This window comes from Biomphalaria glabrata, chromosome 5, assembly GCF_947242115.1.
Source record: "Biomphalaria glabrata chromosome 5, xgBioGlab47.1, whole genome shotgun sequence".
In the NCBI taxonomy this organism is placed as follows: domain Eukaryota; kingdom Metazoa; phylum Mollusca; class Gastropoda; family Planorbidae; genus Biomphalaria; species Biomphalaria glabrata.
The window spans coordinates 37784667-37812251 of NC_074715.1; the positions used below are offsets into that span (position 1 = coordinate 37784667).

General features: G+C 35.2%; 1 protein-coding gene across 3 annotated transcripts in view; it reads left to right on the forward strand.

Moving 5' to 3' along the window:
• Positions 1–27585, forward strand: part of LOC106059354 (adenine DNA glycosylase-like) — an 86273-nt gene that overhangs the window by 37359 nt on the left and 21329 nt on the right. The gene's annotated exons all lie outside the window — the stretch shown is intronic.

Below are 27585 nucleotides of genomic sequence, written 5' to 3' on the forward strand. Positions count from 1 at the left end.
TTGTCTGCCCAATATCACGTATTTCTAAAGCCGCTAGTATAACCAAACTCTACCTCTATTTAGATCTAAGTCATGGACGCTTCATGGAACCTTCAGCACCTGTCTGGACGCTGATAAAAAACAAAACAAAAAAAAAAACATGCTTGAACGATTTTCCGAGAACAGTTGATGTATATCGCTGAGAAAAGAATATTAGTAGACTAACTAGAGGGTCACATGGGGAAAACTCTAGTTTGACAGAACTTTTCGAAGTAAAAAATAAATAAATGTAGGCCTACATTTTGCTTCACTGTAAAGATTTAGATCTAGAGTTGTTGGTTTTGAAAGATAACTATCGCGTTCAGGAATTACCGAATATAATTTAAAGGGATCATTGATTAACTAAAGACTAGGCCTACTAAATATAGGCCTAAATGTCCGGTAAAATTGTGCACATAGTCTTCTATGTCTAGATTAAATTTAAAGCCTATCATTGAAATTGTTCAATTTAAAAAAATATGGCATAGTTAACCGTAGTGTACAGAAATTATGCGATAACTGCAGTTTAAAATTAAAACTATTTAAAGTTTCTTCATTTATTCAATTTCATTGAAGTTGAAAAGCTTTTGATTCGTGATAGGACGACTTTGGCTAGATTGTAAAATAAGTAGGCCTACATTCAATATACATGTGTAAAATAAAATTCGATCTCAAAAGACCACATACAGTTTGAGAATCACTGTAGTAAAAAAAAAAAAAAAAATGGGGGGGGGGGGGGCATCTACCGAAGTGCAGCACGGGTTATATCTGCTCTTTAATATCAAACAGAACTGTGTTCACACAGGGTTTTTTTTTTTTTTTTTTTTACTGTTTGGCGTCCAAACAGGTTTTTTTTTTCAAACTTAGAGCTCGAAGAGCCTTCGGCTTAGCTCTTGGACGATCAACAAGTATGTGTATGAAGAGCTTAAAAATTATTTCATTTTTTAATATAACTCAATTTAAGATTAAATTTATTAGTTGAAAAATATGTTATAAGTCAATCTTGTCCATATTGAAATAGTGTTGTTTTTTGTTGTTGTTTTTTTTGTTTTTGTTTTTGTTTTGTTTTTTTAACAATTAAGTAGTCCATTTGGTCCATTATCATGAATTCATGTCCTGTTTGGATTGTCTTGAAAATGTATTTATTTGGTCAAAGGGATGTAACCAAAAGAAATTTCCACCTTGCATCTTCCAGTCCTAATTGTCTCTCTTGTTGAAAAAAAAATTAATAGGTATTTACTTTAATGTACATTTTACTTTTTTTTTTTTAAATATATTTTTTATTTAAAACTTTTCTATCCTACATTGTATAATCCTTCTGTATATATATGATCTACTTCAATTCTATTTGGGATTTTGTTGTCGTAAGCGGAAGACGTATCCTATACTCTGCTAATAAAATTAAGTTCATATGTTTAAGTTTTTTACTTTTTGCTTTAGGTATTTTATTTTAAAATATTGCTAGGCCTATAATATGTTGACCTTGACATGGCTGTTGGCATTTAAAATATTTGACAGAGTTTCTCTCACAATAGTGAAGTTTGGACACTCCCCAAACAAATGTTTTTCTAGTTTGTTATTTTCCACCACGCATAGTTTACATGTGTGGCCTGCCCTATTCTTACCCCTCTTCTTTATTGGGGTCATCCCATAAATTAGCCTGTAGGTCACCTCCCGTGCTTTCGGAGTTATGTTTTTATTGTGTAATTGCGTGAATGTGTCTGTGTGTGTATTAACCACTATTCCTAATTCCCTCCCCCATTTTATTATAAGATCTCAATTTTCTTTAAGTAAATCTCTAAGTGCTGTGTAAATGTTTTTAGTTTTGTGGTGTATTAGATTTTCATTGTTTTGTAGGTGTCTGGTCAATGATCTGTAAAAAGGGTGGATGTGGGTGCCGAAAAAGTGAGGTGTGTTGTTTTGGATGGGGAGAATTTTGTTGAGCCTTAACCGAAATAGTATAAGGTTAAGGGGAAGTTTTCAGGGCACCTAACTACCCTACCGATAAATTATAAACGAAGTGCTTTAATTTTTGTTTTGATATCTTGTAGGCTTATCCACACCCTTCTTTTTTTATCTTGTATTAGTGTGTTGTGTTTGATACTAGTGTATGTGTTTCTGAAAATAAATTTTCCAATGATTTTGTATATATTTTTGAAAGGGCCCCCAAAGAAGTCAATACCCCGGGCCCTCGAAGCTTCAGCTATATACGCCCATGACCTTACCAATCCGTTATATATCTATATTTAAATAGTTGCTGCTTAGCATGGTGAATTTATTCGGAAATAGTTTTCATAAACTAGAACTTTTTACTGATTTTTTTTTCTTGTTGGAAGCTTATTCCAACGTAATCAAGCGCCCATATAATCATTTAAAATAGAACCTAATAGGCCTATATCCGCTTTTTTTTTTTTTTTTTTTTTTTCATTTATATCTAAAAACAGTTATTGCGTCCCCTTTTCTCCCGTGCAGACGACTCTAAAAGATGACCCGATTTTGGTGAGATCTTCGTGCGCTGTTCACATACGTCGTGGGAGATGTGTAGAAAGTCAGAGACAGAAGTTGTCTATGGCCAAGATGACATAGATCTAGAAAGTAGACTATTATAATTCATTGTGAGTGGATTGATTTATTTTTACATTAAATTTAATTTATTGTGCGGAGCAATGGATTATTGAGTTGATTATTAATATTAATCAATTCTTTGGGTTATAATCGTTTCATTTCATTTAATCTACTTAAGACAAATGTGTTAACTTAAGTCTTTTAAGTTAATCTAGTATAGTATAGACATAGAATCTGCAAAGGAGAGAATCTCCATTCAAAACTTAAGGGTAACGGAATAGGTTTTGAAAAGTCTACAATTCTAGGTTTTCGCGGTACATCAGGGTTTTCAGCAGAATTCAGAAATAGCAGTAAAATTTCCTATTTCTCTACAAAGACAAAGTCAACATCTTTGGTATGGCAACTCAATTCATAACATTTTATTTTTCAGATGATGTTGCACTCTATTGCTCTAGAAATAGAGCAGTCTATACATCAATGGAACCAGCTCCATAGAGTAACAGGCAGAGCTTGAAAACATTTTTTTTGTTTGAGGCAAGTTATTCTTATAAATACTTTGATCATTTTACAATTAAATTCATTGTTTCATTTGAAGTATGCATAGCTAGACTCTATATACAGAACAGGCAAATTATGACACTACTGATAAACTTCAGAAAAGCAAGTTATCTTTTCATTTTTATGTTACCTTTAAGCATGTTAGTTTCAATGTTCAAATAACATTTCAAGAATAATTTTCTTAGTTCTCTCATTGCTTAGAAATTATTTTTTTGTTTGCATAATGTTTCTATAACTTTTGATACAACTTTGTTCTTATTGCTTTGTATTTAGAGATAAGTTAAGTGTCCAAACTAGTTAAGTATTTAGTTCAGCATCCTTTGATTTAAAATTATTTGGTTGGGCAGTCCAATGCTCTATTTACTTATTTACTCATCACATATTTTTTTAGATCCAGTTGTGGAGATCATCCTAGCACTCTAAGACTAAAGGAGCAGACAGATTAAAGAAACAATCTCCTTTGAGTGCTAGTTATCAGACAGCATGTCCGAAAGTTCATTCGAGGCAAGTTGTTCCTTTTAAATTTTACAATTGTTATTTTTTAAATTTGCTTTATTTTGTATAGGCTTCATAATGCAAAACAGTCAAGATAAAAAAATACATATAAACTTCAGAAAAGCAAGTAATTTTTTTTAACTGTTGTTGATTGCATGTAATTGAGAATGTTTGTTTCCAATGTTGAAATAACATTTTAACATTTAAGAATAATTTCTGAGTTAGTTCACTTAATATCTATTTTTTTTTCTTGTTAGTACAATTTCGATGAATTCCATTGTTCAAACTAGTTTAGTACACATTCCATTATCTCTAGTAAGACATCATTTTTTATTAGGCAGTCCAGTGCTGAATCCCTTCATCATCATATAAAAAAAATTTTCAGATCAAGTCTCAGAGTACATCCAAGCATTGTTGCATAAAGCATAAAGATGAATAGAACCATTATCTAATTGGAACAGCAGCAAACATGTCCACAACTCTTCTTCTTTTAAAGGCAAGTACTCTTTAAAATTAGAATGATTTACCCATTACAAACACAATTTTATTTTCTCTGATATATGCATAGTACAGAACAGGGAAGCTAAAACTGATTATGTGGTTCGACAAAGCAAGTAATTTTTTTTTTTATCTGTTTTTTTGTGCATGCTAATTGAGAATGTTATTTTTCCATTAACATTTGAAGAATAATTTTCTAAATTCTCTGTGCTTTTGGTATTTACTCTTTTGTTGGTGTAACCTTGTAACAACTTTATTTCTGTCCCATAACATTTAAAAGCAAGATTAATTTAGGAGTTATCAAAATGTTTATTACAAAATTCCATTATTTCCATATAAAAAGACTTAGACACATCTTTGATTAGATCTTATTCCATATGTTTTATTCTTTTATCTTCACAATCATCTTTAAATTTTACAGATTGTGCTGCATATAACATTTTAGCACTCTAAAGCAGGATATAGTTGAATGGAACCACCATCTTCTAGGAACAGACTAAATATCTAAAAACATGTTAATATTGGCTTCAAAGATGTCCAAAAGTCTTTTTCTGCCTTAAGGCAAGTAGTCTTTTTAAAGTACTCTAATTAAGATATTAAAATTTGTTTATTTTGACCTATGCATAGTACAGAACAGAGAAAACGAAACTGATAAAACTCAGCAAAGCAAGTATCCTCCTTTTTTTGTTCTTTGTAAACTTTTAATTTATGCATGGTAATTGAGAATATGTTCCAATAGCACATTCTAAGAGTATTTCTACTAATATTTTCCACATTATCATAATCATGATTCAAGCTTATTCTTCTGGCATAGCATTTATAGAGCATACAACTGACATTCTTTTATCTCCACTAAGACTTAAGTACATATTTGGTTAAACAGCCTAATGCTTATTTCATTCATTCATCACATTTCATAATATTCTTCAGATCAAGTTTTGCAGAGAAGATTTAAATAGTTTCATAAAAGAAATCAGCATACTGATTAATGGAACCAAACAGGAACAGGCAGAATATAAAACTACAACAGATGTAACAAGTTTTGTTCTAAATGGCAAGTAGTCTTTTACAATGCCTTGTATTAGCTGTATAAACTTAACTTTGTTTCTTTTGATGTATGCATTATATAGGAAAGCTATGAAACTCCAGATAAACACCAGCAAAGCCAGTAATATATTTATTTTTTTTCTCTTGGTTTTTGCATGCAAGTTGAGAATATTTTAGTGTTCAACTAACCTAAAGAAAATTTTTTTCAGATTGTTTTTTGAATGCTTTTAAAATTATTTTTCTAAGTTGGTAGGCCTACAACTTTTCTTCACATAACATTGATAGCTAGAATAATTTAGAAGTTTAGTACAAATTTCAGTATCACTATGGCTTTAAACTCATTATCTTTAATTCTGATTTGGCAGCCGAATGCTCTCTCTTCTTGTTTCATATTTTTCAGATGGAGATCCAGAGTACATCCTATTGCTCTAGAAATAGAGCAGCATACAGACTAATGAAAATAACTCGAGTAAAAAGGCCAACTCGAGTAAAAGGCAAGTCTTGAAAGCTTCATATAGAGAGCTTTAAGATGTCTAATCTTTTTTAATGCTGCTCACATTATACTTCAAAATACTTTGATTTAAACATTATATTTTCTTCTTTTGATGTATATGCATAAAATAGAACATACCAGTTATGAAACTACAGGTAAACTTCAAGAAAACGTAATCTTTCTCATTATTTTTTATTTTATAAAATCTTTAGTTTTATGCATGACAATTAATGTGTTTTTAATGTTCAAATAAATTAAAATAGTTTTTTGTTTTAATGATTAGTTTACCATGTTGCTAAAAAACACAACTACTATATCTTAACAGAGTATTTAAAGAACTATTTTAATTCAATAATATATAAACTAGCTTAGTACAAATTCCAGTCAGTATCTCCACTAAGACGTACACTTATCTTCATTTAGGCAGCCCATTCATTATTATATTTAAATTCAGACAGGGATGCAGAGTATTTACTACTGATATCAAGCCACACACAGTACTAGGATCAGGCCAAATAATAGAAACTGCATATCAGAAATTGCAGTCAGGGTTTCCACATTTTTTCTCCTTGAGGCAAGTAGTTTTTGAAAGTAGGATTAAGCAAATTCAACATTGTTTCCTTGGATGTATGCATAATAAAAGATTGTCAAGTCATTATTATTACAATTTTAAGCATTCTAATTGAGTGTTGCCAGTACTCACAAAAACCTAACCCTATTCACTATCATTGTTATAATATTTTTCAGTAAAGCAACGTACAGATCATTTAGACCTTATCTAATGAGCAAAAGGCTAGACCTAAAAACTGCATCTAAAAATTAATACAGCAAGATTGTCTGAGTGTTGTTTTTTTTAGGCAAGTATCCTTTCTCAGTATTTTGATTTAGCAATCTTACAACTAACTTCATTGTTGTTTTTTTATATATAGATTTACAGGTTATGAAGCTAGATGTTTTGTTTTCCAATGCTGTTTTTACTTTTATAATAGCTAGTTTTATAATTTATTTTTAGTTTTATAGTTTTTAATTAATGTATGCATAAAAGAAAAAAACATCTTTGAAATTTCAGATTCTATACTTTTTTAAAGTAACAAAATATCTTTTATTAATAGATAGGCCTATATTAATAGATTTTTATTTCAGCTCAAGACTAATAGGCAGCTATCTTTTCAAGGTTTTTGTTAGTGTTCTTTTGGTCTAACATTAAAAAATTAATATATTTATGAATTAGAGAAACAGTATTATCACATCTTTTTGTTATCTTTTCATGCATGACTAAATCCGACTTTTAAAATTTATTTTAAATAGATTTATAGATTTATTCAAGTCTTTTGAATTATCTTCAATCTAGTATTTTGTATATTTTAATCAATTTTTAATTATTTATTTATTTTTTTTATAGAATTTTTCAGACCTAGTTAAAGTACATCCTTCTTATTAACAGACCATGGTAAAGTGATTTACAGACACTCAAATGACCTAGGGTCTACTTGGGAAGTGACTGCTGATGACAGCCTCCTATAATTTAGAATGTTGAAATTGTTTTATAAATTACATTATTTGTCCCTTTTTTTTTACATCCTTAATAAATAATGTGATAGAATAATTTTTAACCTGATGCATCCTATTCTTGTGTACATTTTTCTTTTATTACAGCTGTACATTTCTAAGATAGTGACTAAGTAAACATTATTCAATAACTAGAACAGTTGAAATCCAAAACTCTAAAGTAAGACAAACCAGGTAAATACATAGCACAATGGGAAAGCAAGAATTTAAATTTCTAAGGCAAGTATTTTGTGAATAAATGGTTGAATTAAAAGTTGATTTTTTTTAATATGAGGGAGACAACCTAGTGTTACTATATTTTTCTTTCTAATTGTAATCATTATAGCTATTCATTAAGTCATTCTTTTTAAAATTTCCAGACCAAGTCTAAGTACATTCTGCTGATTTCCAGATCAAGTTAAAAGTACATTCTGCTGATTTCTATACCAAGTTAAAGTACATTCTGCTGATTTCTAGACCAAGTAAAAGTACATTCTGCTGATTTACAGACCAAGTTAAAGTACATTCTGAGGATTTACAGACACTTAAACAAGCTAGGGCGTACTTGGGAAGGGACTTTTGATGTCAGTCTCTTATGGTTATAGGTGTTGAAATTGTTTTATGTCCCATTTTTTTAAAATCTTAATAAAATTAAAAATAATTAAGCTGATGCATCTTATTCATATGTCTATTTTTGTTTAATTATAGTGTGTATATTTTTAAGATAACTAGATGTTTTTTTCTTTTCAAAATGCTGAGTAGGCCCCTACACATAATTCAACAACTAGAACAGTTTAAGTCCAAAACTCTTAAAGTAACAGACAAACTAGATAAATACATAGCACAATGAGAAAGCAAGGATTTCAATTTTAAAGGCAAGTATTTTGTGAATAAATGTTTAAATTAAAAATATTTTTTGTAGTTAATATACTTTTTTTTTTCTACTTGCTTTTCAATATAAGGGAGACAATCTAGTATTTAGTACATTTTATTTTATTTTTATTATGGTTATTTCATATTCCTTTTTGACACCAAGTTTAAGTACATCCAGCTGATTTAGAAAACTAAACGAGCTTGGGCCTACTGGCGAAGTGACTTCTAATGACAGCCTCTTATGATTAAAGGTGTTAAATTGTTTCATTTATAATATAAATCTTAATTAAATTTCAAATCATTATTAAGCTTATGCATCCTATTCTTATGTATATTTGTTTAATTATAGCATGTATATTTTTAAGTTAACTATTTTTTTTTTTTTCAAAATGCTGAGTATACATAATTCAACTAGAACACATGCACATAAAGTCCAAAAAACACAAACCAGGCAAATACATAGGATAATGGAAAAAGGAGGAATTTCAATTTTTATGTCAAGTATTTTGTGAATAAATAATTTTTTTTCATTTTCAATTTATATATATAATTTATGTATATATATATATATGTCTTCTCATATGCCTTTTGTTTTTCATTTGCTTTTCTTTGCGAGTTCTTTCCATGTTAAATCATTGTAATAAATTATAATAGAAACTCACATTTCAGATTAAAATACAAAGTAATTGCTCATTGTAGTTCATTGGTCAATTCAGTAGAGGAATTCTTGAGGTGCCTGCTAGAAATCCCTTGCTGGAGGTGCCTGCTAGAAATCCCTTGCTGGAGGTGCCTGCTAGAAATCCCTTGCTGGAGGTGCCTGCTAGAAATCCCTTGCTGGAGGTGCCTGCTAGAAATCCCTTGCTGGAGGTGCCTGCTAGAAATCCCTTGCTGGAGGTGCCTGCTAGAAATCCCTTGCTGGAGGTGCCTGCTAGAAATCCCTTGCTGGAGGTGCCTGCTAGAAATCCCTTGCTGGAGGTGCCTGCTAGAAATCCCTTGCTGGAGGTGCCTGCTAGAAATCCCTTGCTTTAAATCCCTGGCAATGATATTTTGGCAAGTAGTTTTTCAAATTTAATTTAATAGATATTAAATATCCTGAACATTATTTTGCTTCTGTTTCTCTGCAAGGTGTCCCTTTTTATGTTTTCAGCTGATGCATTTGTCTGTGGAATAAAGCACCTATAATAAACATACAGAAATCCCTTGCTGGAGATGCCTGCTAGAAATCCCTTGCTGGAGATGCCTGCTAGAAATCCCTTGCTGGAGATGCCCGCTAGAAATCCCATGCTGGAGATGCCTGCTAGAAATCCCTTGCTGGAGATGCCTGCTTGAAATCCCTTGCTGGAGGTGGCTGCTAGAAAACCCTTGCTTCAAATCAATGGCAATGATTTTTCGGCAAGAAGTTTTTCAAATTTAATTTAAAAGATATTAAACATCTTGAACATTATTTTGCTTCTGGTTCTCTGCATAGTGTCCCTTTTATTGTTTTCAGCTGATGCATTTGTCTGTAGAATAAAGCACCTAAAATTGACATACAGAATCTCATGCTGGAGTTTCAGCTAGAAATCCCTTGCTTCCAATCCCTAGCAATGATATTCTGGCAAGTACTTTTTCAAATTTAATTTAATAGATATTAAATATCTTGAACATTATTTTGCATCTGTTTCTCTGCATAGTGTCCCTTATGTTTTTATGTTTTCAGCAGATGCATTTCTCTTTGGAATAAAGCACCTAAAATAGACATATGAATTCCCATGCTGGAGGTGTCAGCTAGAAAACCCTTGCTTCAAATCCCTGGTAATGATTTTATGGCAAGTAGTTTTTCAAATTTAATTGAATAGATATTAAATATCTTGAACATTTTTTTGCTTCTGTTTCTTTGCATGGTGTCCCTTTTTATGTTTTCAGCTGATGCATTTGTCTGTGAAAAAAAGCACCTAAAATAAACTTACAGAAATCTCTTGGTAGAGATGCCTGCTGGAGATGCCCGCTAGAAATACCTTGCTGGAGGTGCCTGCTTGAAATCCTTTGCTGGAGATTCCTGCTTGAAATCCCTTGCTGGAGGTGGCTGCTAGAAAACCCTTGCTTCAAACCGATGGCAATGATTTTTTGGCAAGAAGTTTTTCAAATTTAATTTAAAAGATATTAAACATCTTGAACATTATTTTGCTTCTTGTTCTCTGCATAGTGTCCCTTATGTTTTTCATAAATAGATATTAAAAATCTTGAATATTATTTTTCTTGTATTTCTATGCATAGTTTCCATTTTTATGTTTTTAGCTGATGCATTTGTCAGTGGAATAAAAACAGAAATCCCTTGCTGGAGGTGGCTGCTAGGAAACCCTTGCTTCAAATCCATGGTGATGATTTTATGGCAAGTAGTTTTTCAAATTTAATTTAATAGATATTAATTATCTTGAACATAATTTTGCTTTTCTTTCTCTGCATAGTGTCCCTTTTTATGTTTTCAGCTGATGCATTTGTCTGTGGAATAAAGCACCTAAAATAGACATACAGAAAGAAATCCCATGCTGGAGGTGCTGCCTGCTAGAAATCCCTTGCTGGAGGTGCCTGCTAGAAATCCCTTACTGGAGGTGCCTGCTAGAAATCCCTTACTGGAGGTGCCAGCTAGAAATCCCTTGCTAGACGTGCCTGTTAGAAAACCCTTTCTTCAAATTCCTGGCATTTAAATTTTGGCAAGTAGTTTTTCTAATAGATATTAAATATCTTGAACATTATTTTGCTTCTGTTTCTCTACATAGTGTCCCTTTTTTTGTTTTCAGCTGATGCATTTGTCTATGGAATAAAGCACCTAAAATAGACATACAGAATTCCCATGCTAGAGGTGTTAGCTAGAAATTCCTTGCTCGAGGTGGCTGTTAGAAAACCCTTGCTGGAGGTGCCTGTTAGAAAACCCTTGCTTCAAATCTATGGCATTCATTTTTGGCAAGTAGTTTTTCATATTTAATTTAATAGATATTAAAAATTTTGAATATTATTTTGCTTGTGTTTCTATGCATCGTGTCCCTTTTTATGTTTTTAGCTGATGCATACAGAAATCCAATGCTGGAGGTTCCTGCTAGAAATCCCTTGCTGGAGGTGCCTGCTAGAAAACCCTTGCTTCAAATCCCTGGCATTTAAATTTTGGCAAGTAGTTTTTCTAATTAAATTAAATAGATATTAAATGTCTTGAACATTATTTTGCTTCTGTTTCTCTGTATAGTGTCCCTTTTTATGTTTTTAGCTGATGCATTTGTCTATGGAATAAAGCACCTAAAATAGACATACAGAAATCCCATTCTGGAGGTGTCAGCTAGAAATTCCTTGCTCGAGGTGGCTGCTAGAAATCCCTTGCTGGAGGTGCCTGCTAGAAATCCCTTGCTAGAGGTGCCTGCTAGAAAACCCTTGCTTCAAATCTTTGGCATTCATTTTTTGGCAAGTAGTTTTTCATATTTAATTTAATAGATATTAAAAATCTTGAATATTATTTTGCTTTATTTTCTATGCATAGTGTCCCTTTTTGTTTTTAGCTGATGCATACAGAAATCCCATGCAGGTCAGGGCCGGTCTTAAGCCTATGCGGTCGCAGTGGGCCCTGCGCTTTTATAGGCCCCGCGCTAAGTATATCTGTAATTGCATATTGATGCACAATATAAGAAAAAGTCATGGAAATTGTTACTAAAAGCTCCTGAAAAATAGACAAAGTTGTTATATGTAAAACACAAATCTTACGCGAATAAAAAAAAAAGCATTGTCAGCTTTCATATTTAAATAAAAATATAATAGTGCGAAATTTAACCGAAACGAAAGTTCCAATAGAACTAGAATACGTTTTTAAAACGATCAAAACCCGAAAATGAGAACATAATCACTCTTAGTGAGAAACAGATTCTATGAAGAATGCAAAAACTGCAGTGGTGAATGTCGTAAGAGAGAAGAAAATGATGTAACAATAACAACTGATCAACATGTCATAAGAAATGAATGCAATAATGTAATAACTGATCAACATGTAGTTATAGATAATGAGCTAAATGTGGTCATTCATTGAGAAATCTGTATTATCCTGCCATGTGTCTAGAAAAAATGATAAGATCTTGTATTGACTATTTATTACAAAAAAGTCCACCTGAGATTACTTTGGAGAATTTTCCGAAAAATTAGGATGGTAGACATTTCTTAAGTGCATTGCAAACCAAACCTGAGTGATGGCGAAAGTGTTTTGCGTCCTTGGCTGATATATTCTGCGTCAGCAGACAAGATCTATTGTTTCTACTGTCGTCTACTGGAAAAACAAAAAAAGTTCCTTTTTGAATGAAGGATTTGACCAGTGGCAAAGCTGTAACACAAGGCTATCAGAGCATGAAAAATTGCAAAGGCATTTAGACGCCATACCAGTTGCTGTGAAGCTGCAGCAAGACAAAGTATAAAAAAAAAAGCTAGGCATTGACAAAGTTCACCAGGAGATGCTTTAGTCTGAAACTAAACGTTGGAGTCAAGTTTTACAAAGACTAGTTGCGAATTTACAATTTCTAGTGGAGCGCAATTTAGCTTTCAGAGGGACCATTGAAAGACATGAAAAGCCAAGTAATGGGAATTTCCTAGTTGTAGTAGAATTACACGCAAAGTTGAATCCAGCAATGGGGGAACATTTTCGACGTATTACCAATGCAGAAATTCATGATCGTTTCCTGGGAAAGAGTCAAAACGAACTTAATACTGTAGTAGCTGATGCTGTTGTGAATTCTATCCTTCGAGACATCAAGAATGCAGTGATATTGGATTGTACTCCAGACATAAGTCACAACGAGCAGATGTTATCTGTATCTCTCAGATAAGGGTTAATGTGAAAGAGCTTGTGGTTGTGTACGAACATTTTAAGTTTCTTCCTGTTGTTTTTTCTTTTGACAGCGACAAGAAGTTGGCTGGAAACATGGATGTTGTTGCAATCTTTCCAGCCAAACATCAAAGGAAAAGGCAGTATGATAAATCTGTGGAAAACTTCACACCTGGAAAAGCTGAAGATGGCTACAGGATAAAATGCTTCCACAGAATTGTGAACACTGCAATTTACTCTTTGAAGCTGAGATTTGAACTGTAACTGTGGCATCTTGTGAAAGAAGTTTCTTGCGTCTTAAACTAATCAAGAATTACTTAAGGTCAACAATTCACGAAGAGAGATTGAGCAATTTGGCAATTCTTGCTATTGAGCGTGATCTATGTAGGAAACAGAATTTTGATCTACTGTATGCCTTCACTACACAAAAGGCTCGTAAAGTTAAGTTAATTTGATCGTGATTTAGAACTTAGTTAACAATGTATGAAATGCAAAGACGAATTTATTTTTTAATACAAAATCTTAATTTTCACTTATTATGCTTATACCTACCCAGAATGGGCCCCGCGCAATCCGTTTCGCATAGGGCCCCGCAATTGCTAGGACTGGCCCTGCTGTAGGTGCCTTCTATAAATCCCTTGCTGGTGGTGCCTGCTTCAAATCCCTGGCAATGATTTTATGGCAAGTAGTTTTTCAAATTTAATTTAATAGATATTAAATATCTTGAACATTATGCTAAATAGTGTCCCTTTTTGTTTTCAGCTGATGCAATTTTCTGTGGAATAAAGCACCTAAAATAGACAAAAAAATCCCTTGCTTGGAATGCCTTGCTAGAAATCCCTTGCTGGGAATCCCTTAAGAGTTATTTTGGCAAGTTTTTTTTTAAATTTTATTTATTTAAGTTAAAAGAGTACAGAATACACATAGTAATTTTTACTCATTAACTTTTTAAAAGATTTTCTAAAGCTTAGTAAAATATTTGGAACTCTTACTTTGCATACTTGACCTTTTTTCCTTCTTAGCTTATGTATACTCTAGTCTGTGAAATAGTGAAACTATAGGGGTAGAAAAAACTAGCTTTATTTAACATTTGTTACTTTGCTTGTGGTGTATTTCCCATTTGGCTTTTTTTTAAGTTGTTTGTATTGTCTGCAGAATCACTGAAGGGCAGAAGCTGAGATGCTAAAAAAAACAATTAATCATATGGCTGGATATTTTTTTTGCAAGTATATCTTAAAATCTATTAGACTGCTTTTATCTGGTTAACTTTTGGGTATCTTGTGTCATGTTAACTACCTGTGTGAAAAGTTCCATATGTGCACCAAGAAGATACTTTTATGATTGTACCAATGTCACTACTGCTGTGGGATCTGTCACCTTTTTATCATATCCCTTCTATAAATTTCACCTGAATTGTTTTTGTCAAATGTAGGCTTTACAGTATAAACTTTGATTTATTACTTTGATGCCTGAATTTGTGACCTGGTATTGGTGAACTTGTATTTCTAAATTTTTTGTATGCAAGAGAAAATGGATTTCCTCTTTTATACTATTCATAATCATCACTTCTTATCTTATATATTACCAACATTACTAAAAAAAAAACATGAAAATCTGCTTTTACTTCACTTTGGGATCTCATTGTTTCCATAATCTTCCTTGACATATTTTTTTAAATCATTGTTGACCATTAGGACATGTGTGCGCCCTGTTTAAATTTTTAGGCTGTTTGTAATTGTCTAATTATCACTTACTGGAACGTATCTGAGATGGATTTATAATTTTTGTTTTAAAATGGTTTCAGAGTAATGCATTTTTGTGAACTTTCTAAATGACTAGTTGTTTTGTTTGTTTTACATGTTTCGAATGTTCCTTCAGAGTTGAAGATAATTACTTCCTAGTCCAAACCTCCCGCAGGATGTCGGGGGATGGGAGCGAGCAGGGTTTGAACCCTGGACCATCGATAAATCTGAACGACAGTCCAGCACGCAAACTGCATGACATGGTGTGTGTTCTTACACACATGCACAGCAGTCATTAATTTTCATTTTATTTGCCTTTACCTGGTACAAAATTGTGATAAATAATGAATGGGTAAACTGTCTGGCTCACTGTCTTGTTTTTGAGAATCACTGACATTTTTTTTTTCTTCTAGCTTTCTAAACTTGACTAAGCAAATAAAGATGTGCTACAGTTGCCTATATTCCTTTTGTATGTTGACTTTTTTTTTTATTTTCAATATCCATTCAATATTTTTCAAAATGTTTAATTCTATCAACTAGGGCAATTAACAATGCAAAATATAGGACTTGTAATAATTATCTATAATCTGGGTTGTTCATTGTTCTCTATCCCATTCTGTTTCTCACATTTTTCTACCTGGACACACACACACGCAAAATTACTTCCTGTCTATTTTATTATTTAAACGGAAAAATTTGGGCTTTGTCCAGTGTTTCTATCTAGTTTGACTATGCTTCTTTACTATGTTGCATTTAATTTTATTACACGTCACTAATATAGACATTTATACAGGAAAGTGGCATCCCTTATTTCACTTGCCTTGGCCCTTTGCATCGAAACAAAATCTTTCGTATTTGTTACTGCCCTTTGCATTAAAACTGTATTTGTTACCTCTTGGCATTGAAAGTTTTATATCTCCCTTTGCACTGAAACACATACAGCAGGTTTGTTACATTGGTATTGACTCATACAGGTTTTGTTACTTTAATTTGCATCGTATATTTTTACATCCCTTTGTGATCAAACATACAGTAGTTTTGTTACCTCCCTTAGCACTTAAGGTAATTTTTATAACCTCCCTTTGCATTGCAGTTTGCTCTTTTTATACGTCCCTTGTCATTGAAACACATACAGTAGTTTTGGTACCTCCATTTGCATTGAAACACATACCATAATTCTTTCCTTGTTACCTACCTTTGCATTGAAAGTTTGTATATCTTCCTTTGTATTTAAACAGTTTTTATCTCCCATAAAAAATTTTTTTTACCTTCCTTTTCATTGAAACAGTAGTTTTTTGTTACTGTACTTTCCATTGAAACACATACAGCAGCCTTTGTTACCTCCCTGCATAGTAACAAAAAGTAGGTTTGGAACCTCTCTTTGGATTGAAATAGTTGACCTTTGTCGGGGTACCTACTTGTCCTCGATGCGACCCACGGTGGCAGCTTAGAGCCTCAGGGCTCGCCGGGTCGCGAGGTTTAAAGAGTGGCCAGCTCCGTCTTGTACTCGCTCTCTATAGTACAACTGCTCTGAGACGGAGTTGGCGGCCGCCCCAATTTTTTTTTTCTGTCCGTCTGAGAAAGTTCCAGGGTACCTATGCTCCTTACGGCCGCTGGCACCGAACGCTCTGTAGGTGTAAGTGGAAGTCTTAAGGGTAGAGAGCTCCCACGCTCGTCTTGTGGGCCGCGAGGTTTAAAGAGCCGGTCGGCTGCTGCTGCTCTGTGGCAGGCCGGCCGCCCTGGCTTTCTTACGTTACCTTTACACAGAGAGGGGATGTCGTGCGCGCGTGAAGTTTTCTTTGCACGTAATATTGGTGTTTTAGCGTATAGGAAGTAGTTTCTTGTAAGTGCGTTTTGTTGTCTAGAATATTGTGTATGTGTGTGTTTGCGTCATCCTTAGTTTCCGCAAGAGAGAGAGAGAGAGAGAGGTTCTTTTGTGAGCTGGGTAGCTTGTTGTTTGTTTTCCCCTTGTAAGGGTACGTAAGTACATAGTTATTAAGTAGGCTGATCTTTCGGTACGGGTGTCGATATTGAAAAAAGTTCTTTGTTGTAGCGGCATCGCTAGATCTAGGTTTTCTTTTCGTTTCAGGGTGTTAGGCTTTGGGCTATGGGAAAGTGTGTCGCCTTTCTGCCCTTGGAGTCGTATAGTAACTATCGTTGTTGAGGTGTAGGGAGTTGTTTTGTAGGTCGCCGAGATGGAATGTGAGCGTGAAAGGTGTGTTATAGAAACTTATCGGTGTGATATTGGCCTGATTATTAATCAAATGCTAACATCAATGATATTAATGTATATGTAAATATGTTGGTAACTTACAATTAAGTATTATTTAATATTGTTCCTGTTGACAACTGTTGTTTACTAAATGTTCAGTTGAATAACTTTTATTCGATGTTCGTATTTTACATGCTATTACCTTTTTAGAAAAAAATTTCAAAAGGCGCGCGTATGAGACTATACACTATGGTGTCTTTCTGTTCATGCACTGGTTGGCACGACCGCTCCTTTGTCGGGATACCTACTTGTCCTCGATGCGACCCACGGTGGCGGCTTAGAGCCTCCGGGCTCGCCGGGTCGCGAGGTTTAAAGAGTGGCCAGCTCCGTCTTGTACTCGCTCTCTATAGTACAACTGCTCTGAGACGGAGTTGGCGACCGCCCCAATTTTTTTTTTTCTGTCCGTCTGAGAAAGTTCCAGGGTACCTATGCCCCTTACGGCCGCTGGCACCGAACGCTCTGTAGGTGTAAGTGGAAGTCTTGAGGGTAGAGAGCTCCCACGCTCGTCTTTTGGGCCGCGAGGTTTAAAGAGCCGGTCGGCTGCTGCTGCTCTGTGGCAGGCCGGCCGCCCTGGCTTTCTTACGTTACCTTTACACAGAGAGGGGATGTCGTGCGCGCGTGAAGTTTTCTTTGCACTTAATATTGGTGTTTTAGCGTATAGGAAGTAGTTTCTTGTAAGTGCGTTTTGTTGTCTAGAATATTGTGTACGTGTGTGTTTGCGTCATCCTTAGTTTCCGCAAGAGAGAGAGAGAGAGAGCTTCTTTTGTGAGCTGGGTAGCTGGTTGTTTGTTTTCCCCTTGTAAGGGTACGTAAGTACATAGTTATTGAGTAGGCTGATCTTTCGGTACGGGTGTCGATATTGAAAAAGTTCTTTGTTGTAGCGGCATCGCTAGATCTAGGGTTTCTTTTCGTTTCAGGGTGTTAGGCTTTGGGCTATGGGAAAGTGTGTCGCCTTTCTGCCCTTGGAGTCGTATAGTAACTATCGTTGTTGAGGTGTAGGGAGTTGTTTTGTAGGTCGCCGAGATGGAGTGTGAGCGTGAAAGGTGTGTTAAAGAATCATGCTAACATCAATGATATTAATGTATATGTAAATATGTTTTGCAACTTACAATTAAGTATTATTAAATATTGTTCCTGTTGACAACTGTTATTTACTAAATGTTCAGTTGAATAACTTTTATTCGATGTTCGTATTTTACATGCTATTACCTTTTTAGAAAAAAAATTCAAAAGGCGCGCGTATGAGACTATACACTATGGTGTCTTTCTGTTCATGCACTGGTTGGCACGACCGCTCCTTTGTCGGGATACCTACTTGTCCTCGATGCGACCCACGGTGGCGCCTTAGAGCCTCCGGGCTCGCCGGGTCGCGAGGTTTAAAGAGTGGCCAGCTCCGTCTTGTACTCGCTCTCTATAGTACAACTGCTCTGAGACGGAGTTGGCGACCGCATAAATTTTTTTTTCTGTCCGTCTGAGAAAGTTCCAGGGTACCTATGCCCCTTACGGCCGCGGGCACCGAACGCTCTGTAGGTGTAAGTGGAAGTCTTGAGGGTAGAGAGCTCCCACGCTCGTCTTGTGGGCCGCGAGGTTTAAAGAGCCGGTCGGCTGCTGCTGCTCTGTGGCAGGCCGGCCGCCCTGGCTTTCTTACGTTACCTTTACACAGAGAGGGGATGTCGTGCGCGCGTGAAGTTTTCTTTGCACTTAATATTGGTGTTTTAGCGTATAGGAAGTAGTTTCTTGTAAGTGCGTTTTGTTGTCTAGAATATTGTGTATGTGTGTGTTTGCGTCATCCTTAGTTTCCGCAAGAGAGAGAGAGAGAGAGAGGTTCTTTTGTGAGCTGGGTAGCTGGTTGTTTGTTTTCCCCCTTGTAAGGGTACGTAAGTACATAGTTAAGTAGGCTGATATTTCGGTACGGGTGTCGATATTGAAAAAGTTCTTTGTTGTAGCGGCATCGCTAGATCTAGGTTTTCTTTTCGTTTCAGGGTGTTAGGCTTTGGGCTATGGGAAAGTGTGTCGCCTTTCTGCCCTTGGAGTCGTATAGTAACTATCGTTGTTGAGGTGTAGGGAGTTGTTTTGTAGGTCGCCGAGATGGAATGTGAGCGTGAAAGGTGTGTTAAAGTAACTTATCGGTGTGATATTGGCCTGATTATTAATCAAATGCTAACATCAATGATATTATTGTATATGTAAATATGTTGGTAAGTAACTTACAATTAAGTATTATTAAATATTGTTCCTGTTGACAACTGTTGTTATTTACTAAATGTTCAGTTGAATAACTTTTATTCGATGTTCGTATTTTACATACTATTACCTTTTTAGAAAACAAATTCAAAAGGCGCGCGTATGAGACTATACACTATGGTGTCTTTCTGTTCATGCACTGGTTGGCACGACCGCTCCTTTGTCGGGATACCTACTTGTCCTCGATGCGACCCACGGTGGCGCCTTAGAGCCTCCGGGCTCGCCGGGTCGCGAGGTTTAAAGAGTGGCCAGCTCCGTCTTGTACTCGCTCTCTATAGTACAACTGCTCTGAGACGGAGTTGGCGACCGCCCTAATCTTTTTTTCTGTCCGTCTGAGAAAGTTCCAGGGTACCTATGCCCCTTACGGCCGCTGGCACCGAACGCTCTGTAGGTGTAAGTGGAAGTCTTGAGGGTAGAGAGCTCCCACGCTCGTCTTGTGGGCCGCGAGGTTTAAAGAGCCGGTCGGCTGCTGCTGCTCTGTGGCAGGCCGGCCGCCCTGGCTTTCTTACGTTACCTTTACACAGAGAGGGGATGTCGTGCGCGCGTGAAGTATTCTTTGCACTTAATATTGGTGTTTTAGCGTATAGGAAGTAGTTTCTTGTAAGTGCGTTTTGTTGTCTAGAATATTGTGTATGTGTGTGTTTGCGTCATCCTTAGTTTCCGCAAGAGAGAGAGAGAGAGAGGTTCTTTTGTGAGCTGGGTAGCTGGTTGTTTGTTTTCCCCTTGTAAGGGTACGTAAGTACATAGTTATTAAGTAGGCTGATATTTCGGTACGGGTGTCGATATTGAAAAAGTTCTTTGTTGTAGCGGCATCGCTAGATCTAGGTTTTCTTTTCGTTTCAGGGTGTTAGGCTTTGGGCTATGGGAAAGTGTGTCGCCTTTCTGCCCTTGGAGTCGTATAGTAACTATCGTTGTTGAGGTGTAGGGAGTTGTTTTGTAGGTCGCCGAGATGGAGTGTGAGCGTGAAAGGTGTGTTATAGAAACAATGCTAACATCAATGATATTAATGTATATGTAAATATGTTGGTAACTTACAATTAAGTACTATTTAATATTGTTCCTGTTGAAAACTGTTGTTATTTACTAAATGTTCAGTTGAATAACTTTTATTCGATGTTCGTATTTTAATTGCTATTACCTTTTTAGAAAAAAAAAATTCAAAAGTCGCGCGTATGAGACTATACACTATGGTGTCTTTCTGTTCATGCACTGGTTGGCACGACCGCTCCTTTTTCGGGATACCTACTTGTCCTCGATGCGACCCACGGTGGCGGCTTAGAGCCTCCGGGCTCGCCGGGTCGCGAGGTTTAAAGAGTGGCCAGCTCCGTTTTGTACTCGCTCTCTATAGTACAACTGCTCTGAGACGGAGTTGGCGACCGCATCAATTTTTTTTTTCTGTCCGTCTGAGAAAGTTCCAGGGTACCTATGCCCCTTACGGCCGCTGGCACCGAACGCTCTGTAGGTGTAAGTGGAAGTCTTGAGGGTAGAGAGCTCCCACGCTCGTCTTGTGGGCCGCGAGGTTTAAAGAGCCGGTCGGCTGCTGCTGCTCTGTGGCAGGCCATCCGCCCTGGCTTTCTTACATGTTACCTTTACACAGAGAGGAGATGTCGTTTATTAGTACGAACAGTTGGATACCTCCCTTGCATTGAAACAAATACAGTTTGTATGTTACTACCCTTTGCATTGAAACAGTTGTTTTTTTTTGTTATTACTCTTTGCTTTCAGTTTGATATCATCCTTTGTATTGAAAAGTGCAGTTTTTGTCTCCCTTTTTATTGGAACATTCTTCCTCCCTTTATATTGGAACAGTATTTTTAGTACTACCCTTTGCACTGAAACACAGTCCGTATGTTGCCTTACTTTGGATTGAAAATGCAGTAGTTCTTGTTACCTCCCTTTAGATTGTACTACGTACAGTAGTTGTGCTACCTTTCTTTACGTTACACTGTACATCATTGAAACACTTTGTTAGGACTCGAAAGTATACTTTTGTTTGTTTGCTTTCTAACTAGAGTATATGTTGCATCTTTACAGGACCATAATTTCCATTATCTATATATATATATATATAAAGTAATATACAACAGACTATTTAATTTCATTTAAAATATAGTACCGTATATAGTTCAACCTTGTGTAATGTGGGATTGGGTTCTTTGATCTTTTGACGAGTGATTGATAGCTGTGAACATGTAAAAATATGAAACTCTTTTATTACATCCTTTGTATTTAAATGGATGGAAGATGTTTCTTTTTTTACTTACCACAGTTATACCGTCCCTTTTTAAAAATAAAATACTGTTTGTCAATTTTGTTGTATGCTTCTTTTGATCAACTAAAACGTGTACATACATACACATACATATATAGCTTGAGTAAAAAAATCAGTATTTCACGTGTATACACCTCATAGGTGTGACCTGCATTTGGTCAGCGGTCTAATACAAAATTATTTTGCTGTCTGCCTAGTCTTTCTATATTGACTTTTGTTGATGTATAGTTTGCTATTCTGTAGTAGTTTTACTACACAATTGGGTTCTTGTAACAATTAGTTTTAAGTTGAATGTATATTGATGCCGCAGTTAGTTTTGTTGTGGAATATATATGTGTAAAAATGTACACAATCAAAAAGCACAGCTTTCTTTTATAGGCGATTTGGGACAGATTGTGTAGATTTTTTTCCTTGTCGGCATCATCATAATTTACAGTGACGCAATTAATAAGCTTATTTTGTGGTGCATTGTACGCCATCTTGTCTTGCTAGACAAGCTAGAATCTTTATGGTCTTGAATGATTCTTGGTTTAATACTACTGGACAGCCTTAGCATATTGCCATGAAGTTATTCTTAGTAGGACTATTGACCCCTGTTGTTTTTTTGTGCTACCTGGCAAACTTTTTTCCATTCACACTGCCCTTCGCTCAGAACTTTTACCATACAACACACATTTGATTTGGGAATTGTCGAGTTTTGACATGCTAAACCTGACATTTTTTGCTATTTTTTTTAAATCGTTGTACATCATTTGCTTTGTGGACAACTGGGGTATGTGTTATTAAACACATTGCATGGTTGAATCGAAGGCTTTTTATATCACTTCCTAATAAGAGATTTAAGATAATTGTATGTAATCGTTGTGTTACAACATTAACGCAAAAGTAAATACATCAACTCTGATTTTAAAAACATGACTTAAACTTTTGTACCTTCCCTTGTATGTCAATGCTAGTAATTATATATAACAAGGTCCAGCATCGGGTCAGTTTGTCCTTTTGATCATACACTAAAGTTATACAATCCTTTTCCTCTTAATCTATCTCTTTATCAACGTTATCGTCTATGTGATACAATGCAATTACACTTAAAGTGCTCTGGTTGGGGTATTCTAAGTAATATCTTTACCATGTCAGAAAATAGCCTGCTCTTCTGTATTGTTCAATTCAATAGAGATATATTAATATAGTGATCTCTTCACTCTGTAGGTAAACAACATGCAGCTTTATGTTTAAACAAATGTTAAATAGTAGTCTTACGATACAATTGGTTATGTGTTCATTTAATCATTGAAAGGAATCATACATTAATACATGTGTTCATATTTTTTTCTTACAAATGTTCTTCCTAAAAGGGTTGTCCGGGGAAGGTTTTTAAATGTTAGTTTTTTCCTATATTAACTCAATGATTCTGGCAGTTACTTTTGGACATTAGTAGAGAGAGGGCTATATGACGTATTTTGAGACATGGAATGTCCATACATAGATATATTCAGTGATAACTATTTGTATGGCCAGCGGCACATGTCTGGATAATATTATTTTTATTGATTCTATTCTTTGTGCTCACTTAATCACTTGTCTGCTTATATTGGAAGTTTTTTTTGTTGTGTTGTAATGACATTATAGATGTAAGTTAATCAGTTCATGCTCAACTCCACACACCCACAAATGAATAACCCACTCTTACGTCAACTTGGTTCCTTATAATTGTTTATAAAATTGTGTGTATATACTATATATATGTGTGTATATGTATATGTGTGTATATATTATAATACATATTATATATAATAAAGTGTAGATTCACTGGTTACAATGATGACTAATCTTTTTATATTTAATCTATTTTTCAGCTTTTCAGATTTGACAAAATATTTTTGAATTATCTTATACCAGATACAAAAAAATAATGTACTTTTGATCTTTGTTTCAGAATCTTCTGTAGAAAGAAATAATTACTGTGCACGTTGCTGTTGTTTTTTTTTTTTTTTGAGTTTTTCTTTTTAGTTGTTTTTTTTTGTGTACATACTATTAACCTTACTAATGCCGATGACAGTGAACTCGAGAAATAGTAAATGGATTGTTTGTTTTGTCTGAAAGGCAAAGGCTAGGATTGCATGTTAGTTTTGGTTGTGAGCTTTGAGTGAAATTAGAAGCAAGTGAAACTCGCCGTTAGGATTGGTTGGGAGCTTTGAGTGAAATAAGAAGCAAGTGTAGCTCGCCGTTAGGATTGGTTGGGAGCTTTTAGTGAATTTTGGAGCAAATGTGACTCGCCGAATGTGATTTCTACCGTTGCAATCCATGAAAAGCTTGCGCAATGAAATTTCGCTATAGATCGACGCGGACGGCCATGTTTTTACTAAGTACTAACCCAGGGTGTATGGTAGTGAGAAAGGTGAATGACAGCCATATTCTTTCAACTTAAGAATAGTCATTCACCTAAATGTCTCAACTACCTAGCTCATGTATGGCTCCTCGAATGCCACATCCTGGGCAACAGTCTTGGCTGACTGGCTAAATACATGAGTGATTAATTTATGAGCTTTATTAATTTTACAGGGCAGTCCACCATAGTTAGTAAGAATAAAAACAGGAAATGAACAAGGTACCGTATTTCATAAGATATATGTCAAAATCATACTTAAAATTGTTCACTTTACACTTGTAGTTGTAGATAACAATATTCTAATAAATAGTTTATTTCAGTTTCTGCATTAAATTATCTGCTTTAAGACTAGTAATTAATTTGTTTTTTTTAACTTTAACATCACAAATGTTGTATTGTTCATCTTTGATCATTTTGATAATTTTTCTTGGACTTAAAATGTGTGGAAAGAAAAGCAAGAGAATCACAGGCAGCGTACCATTCCTTCAAAAGAAGAAACCTTTTTTTATACTTGCATTTTTCTTTGAATATTTTAAAGAGTAAATGTTTTTTCTTGTTAGTATTTTAGGCAAAGCTTGAGTGCTGTATACAGCATGATCAGGGTCTTGCAAGCAAACTGTCACTTTGAGCCATTATGTTTTGAGCCATTATGTTTAACGACACTAAATAAATTAAAATATTTCTCGAAATCCATATTTGTGCTCTAGATCAGTGGCTTAGCATCCATGGTGAGTGTTACGTGCGCATCTTAGTGTGAATGTGAAATGGTGCGATTGCGTGTTGAAAGGAAAGTAGAATCGAAATGGAGGACTATGAACAAGAAAGTGTTTCCAGTGTTAATAAAGATTAACGTATTTATAAACTGTGATTTGTCGTTTACATGTCTAAAGAGTCTCATCCAATATGAAAACGTAACAAGTGGCGCCCAACGCAAAGGTAAAACCTACGTGGTCCTTTATACACAGTTGATCTCCTGTCAACAGACAGTAGAGATATCATATTATATAGTCTAGATCTAGTGACAGGATACTATCCAATTTGATTAATATTAATAGAAAATGGCGGACAAGGCTGAGGTAGCAGCGTTGAAGGAAGAGGGAAGGTTGTTGGAGCTTGAAGGGGCAGAACTAAGAAAGTACGTACAAGAAAGGTTGATGGAGAGGGAGAGATTAGCAATGGAAAGAGAAAAAGAAAAGGAGAGATTAGCAATGGAAAGAGAAAAAGAAAAGGAGAGATTAGCAATGGAAAGAGAAAAAGAAAAGGAGAGATTAGCAATGGAAAGAGAAAAAGAAAAGGAGAGATTAGACATGGAGGACAAAAGAGAAAAAGAAAAGGAAAGATTAGACAAGGAGGACAAAAGAGAAAGAGAAAAGATAGCCATTGAAAGGGAGAAGAAAAACGAATTAGTTGCCATTGAAAGAGAGAGATTGGCGTTCGAAAAAGAGACGGCCGAGAAAAAGTTAAAAACAACCCAAGAAAAAGAGAGTGATAAAAGAAAAGGGGAAACCACAGGGAACAAACTAGCAAAATATAAAGGTTTGATATTCAACGAAGACAAAATGGACATAGACATTTTTTTGAAGAAGTTCGAAATAGAAATGAGAGAACTGGAGTACCCTGAAGACAAATGGACATTCTTATTGTCGAGATCATTTACAGCGGAGGTGCCTTCAAAAATATGTATGAACCAGAGTAACTACAGCATTGTGAAAGAACAACTACTTCGAACTTTCGGGAAAACAGAAGCTTTCTATCGCCAACAGTTTGTTAATTGTGAGATAGAACCAGAGGATGACCCGCAGACCTTCTTGGACAAAATGAGCAGCCATTTCGATAACTGGATAGAAACTGCTGAGGTAGAAAAAACCTTTGACAGTCTTAAGACATTTCTCATGCTGGACAAAGTGATGTACGAGTGTCAGGAGGAATTAAAAATATTTCTGTTGGAGAGGAAACCGAAATCCATAGAAGACATAGTAAGACTGATAAGGGCTTATAAAGTGGCTCATCCCGAGAAGAAATTATCTAGAGGCAGTGATATAGAAGAAATAGTTGCCTTTAACAGAACATGGGAGACACAGAATAACTCTCACAGAACAAGGGAGACACAGGATAGACAGTATAGAAGTGGTACATATGAAAGACAAAATGATAGCCGCAACGGAAGATATCAAGGAAACAGACAGGAAAGAAAGGACTGGGAGAAAGGTAGAATAGAGCAAGGTTTATCATTGTCATCTGATACTGGAACATTGGAGATTTTTCAGACATTCGTAGGGAACAAGGCAGCCAAGACCATCAGGGATACAGGGAGCACTATTATTGGAGTGAATAAGGATTTAGTGGAAGACCATGAATATACAGGCGAATCTAGGAAGTGTGTTATGTTTAATGGGAATATTGTACAATTACCGATTGCTAAAGTTAGTATAGACACACCGTATTTTAAGGGGACAGTGGAAGCTTGTGTTGTAGATCAGGGTGAGATAGATTTAATTATTGGGAATATTCATGGGGTGAAAATATGTTCAGTAAGGGAGATTGAGAATTGGAAGAAATATTATGGGATAAAGTTTACGCGAGGTAGAAATGGGGATGTGGAAGAAGACATAAGATCTCATACATCAGATGACATGGGTAGCAGAGAGCACGAGAAGAGAGAATTAACAGATAAGGTAGAAAGCAATGCAATAGGAATGGGTCCAAATCAAAGTAAAGTAAGGCAATCAGTGGTACAGGGAAAGCGATTTAAACCCACATATAGACGTACAAGTCCATACATCTTATGCTTTAATTGTGGGAGAAGGGGGCATATTAGAAGACAGTGTCAACAGTTAATTAGAATTAAGGATTCAAGGTACAATAGTGAAGAGGCGTATACGAGAAAAGAGAGGGATATTAGCAGCCTAGAAAACAGTACAGCTAGATCATTAGGTAGTAGGATCACAATGGGACATCATTGCAAAGGAGGGAAGCGGAAAGGATGGCATGTCAATAATGTTAGAATTATATAGATATGATTAGAAAAGGTAGGAAGGATGGACATTAATTATTGTTCTATTCTACAATGAATAAATATATGTGTAATGAATTGAATATTGTTGTTACAATATGCATGGAGCAAGAGAGACTTTGTTTGTTAACTATTTGATTGCGACTGGAATGATGGTGTTTTGTACAGGCATACAATTATGAGTGGGGAGTTGTATTAATAGAAATATGATTACTTATAGATATATGTTAACGGAAGTGGTTTCAATTGCTCATAATAACAGTTATTATTGTGATGAATATAATTGTTATTCCATGTTGGAATTGTATTGGTATTAACATGACATTGTGTTTGATTTTGTTTAGTTATTACATTATGGTTTTATATGTTACCGATTTTTTTAACTTGGAATAGTCTGATAATATATTCAGTGATTTGTATTTTGGACGTTCGATGTGCATCGAACTTGTTAAACAGGGGGGGTGTTACGTGCGCATCTTAGTGTGAATGTGAAATGGTGCGATTGCGTGTTGAAAGGAAAGTAGAATCGAAATGGAGGACTATGAACAAGAAAGTGTTTCCAGTGTTAATAAAGATTAACGTATTTATAAACTGTGATTTGTCGTTTACATGTCTAAAGAGTCTCATCCAATATGAAAACGTAACAGTGAGAAGGGGTTCAATGAACCCCGACCCATGACTAATAGGAACTCACAGCTGTGGCGTAGCAATCATGGTGCAATGG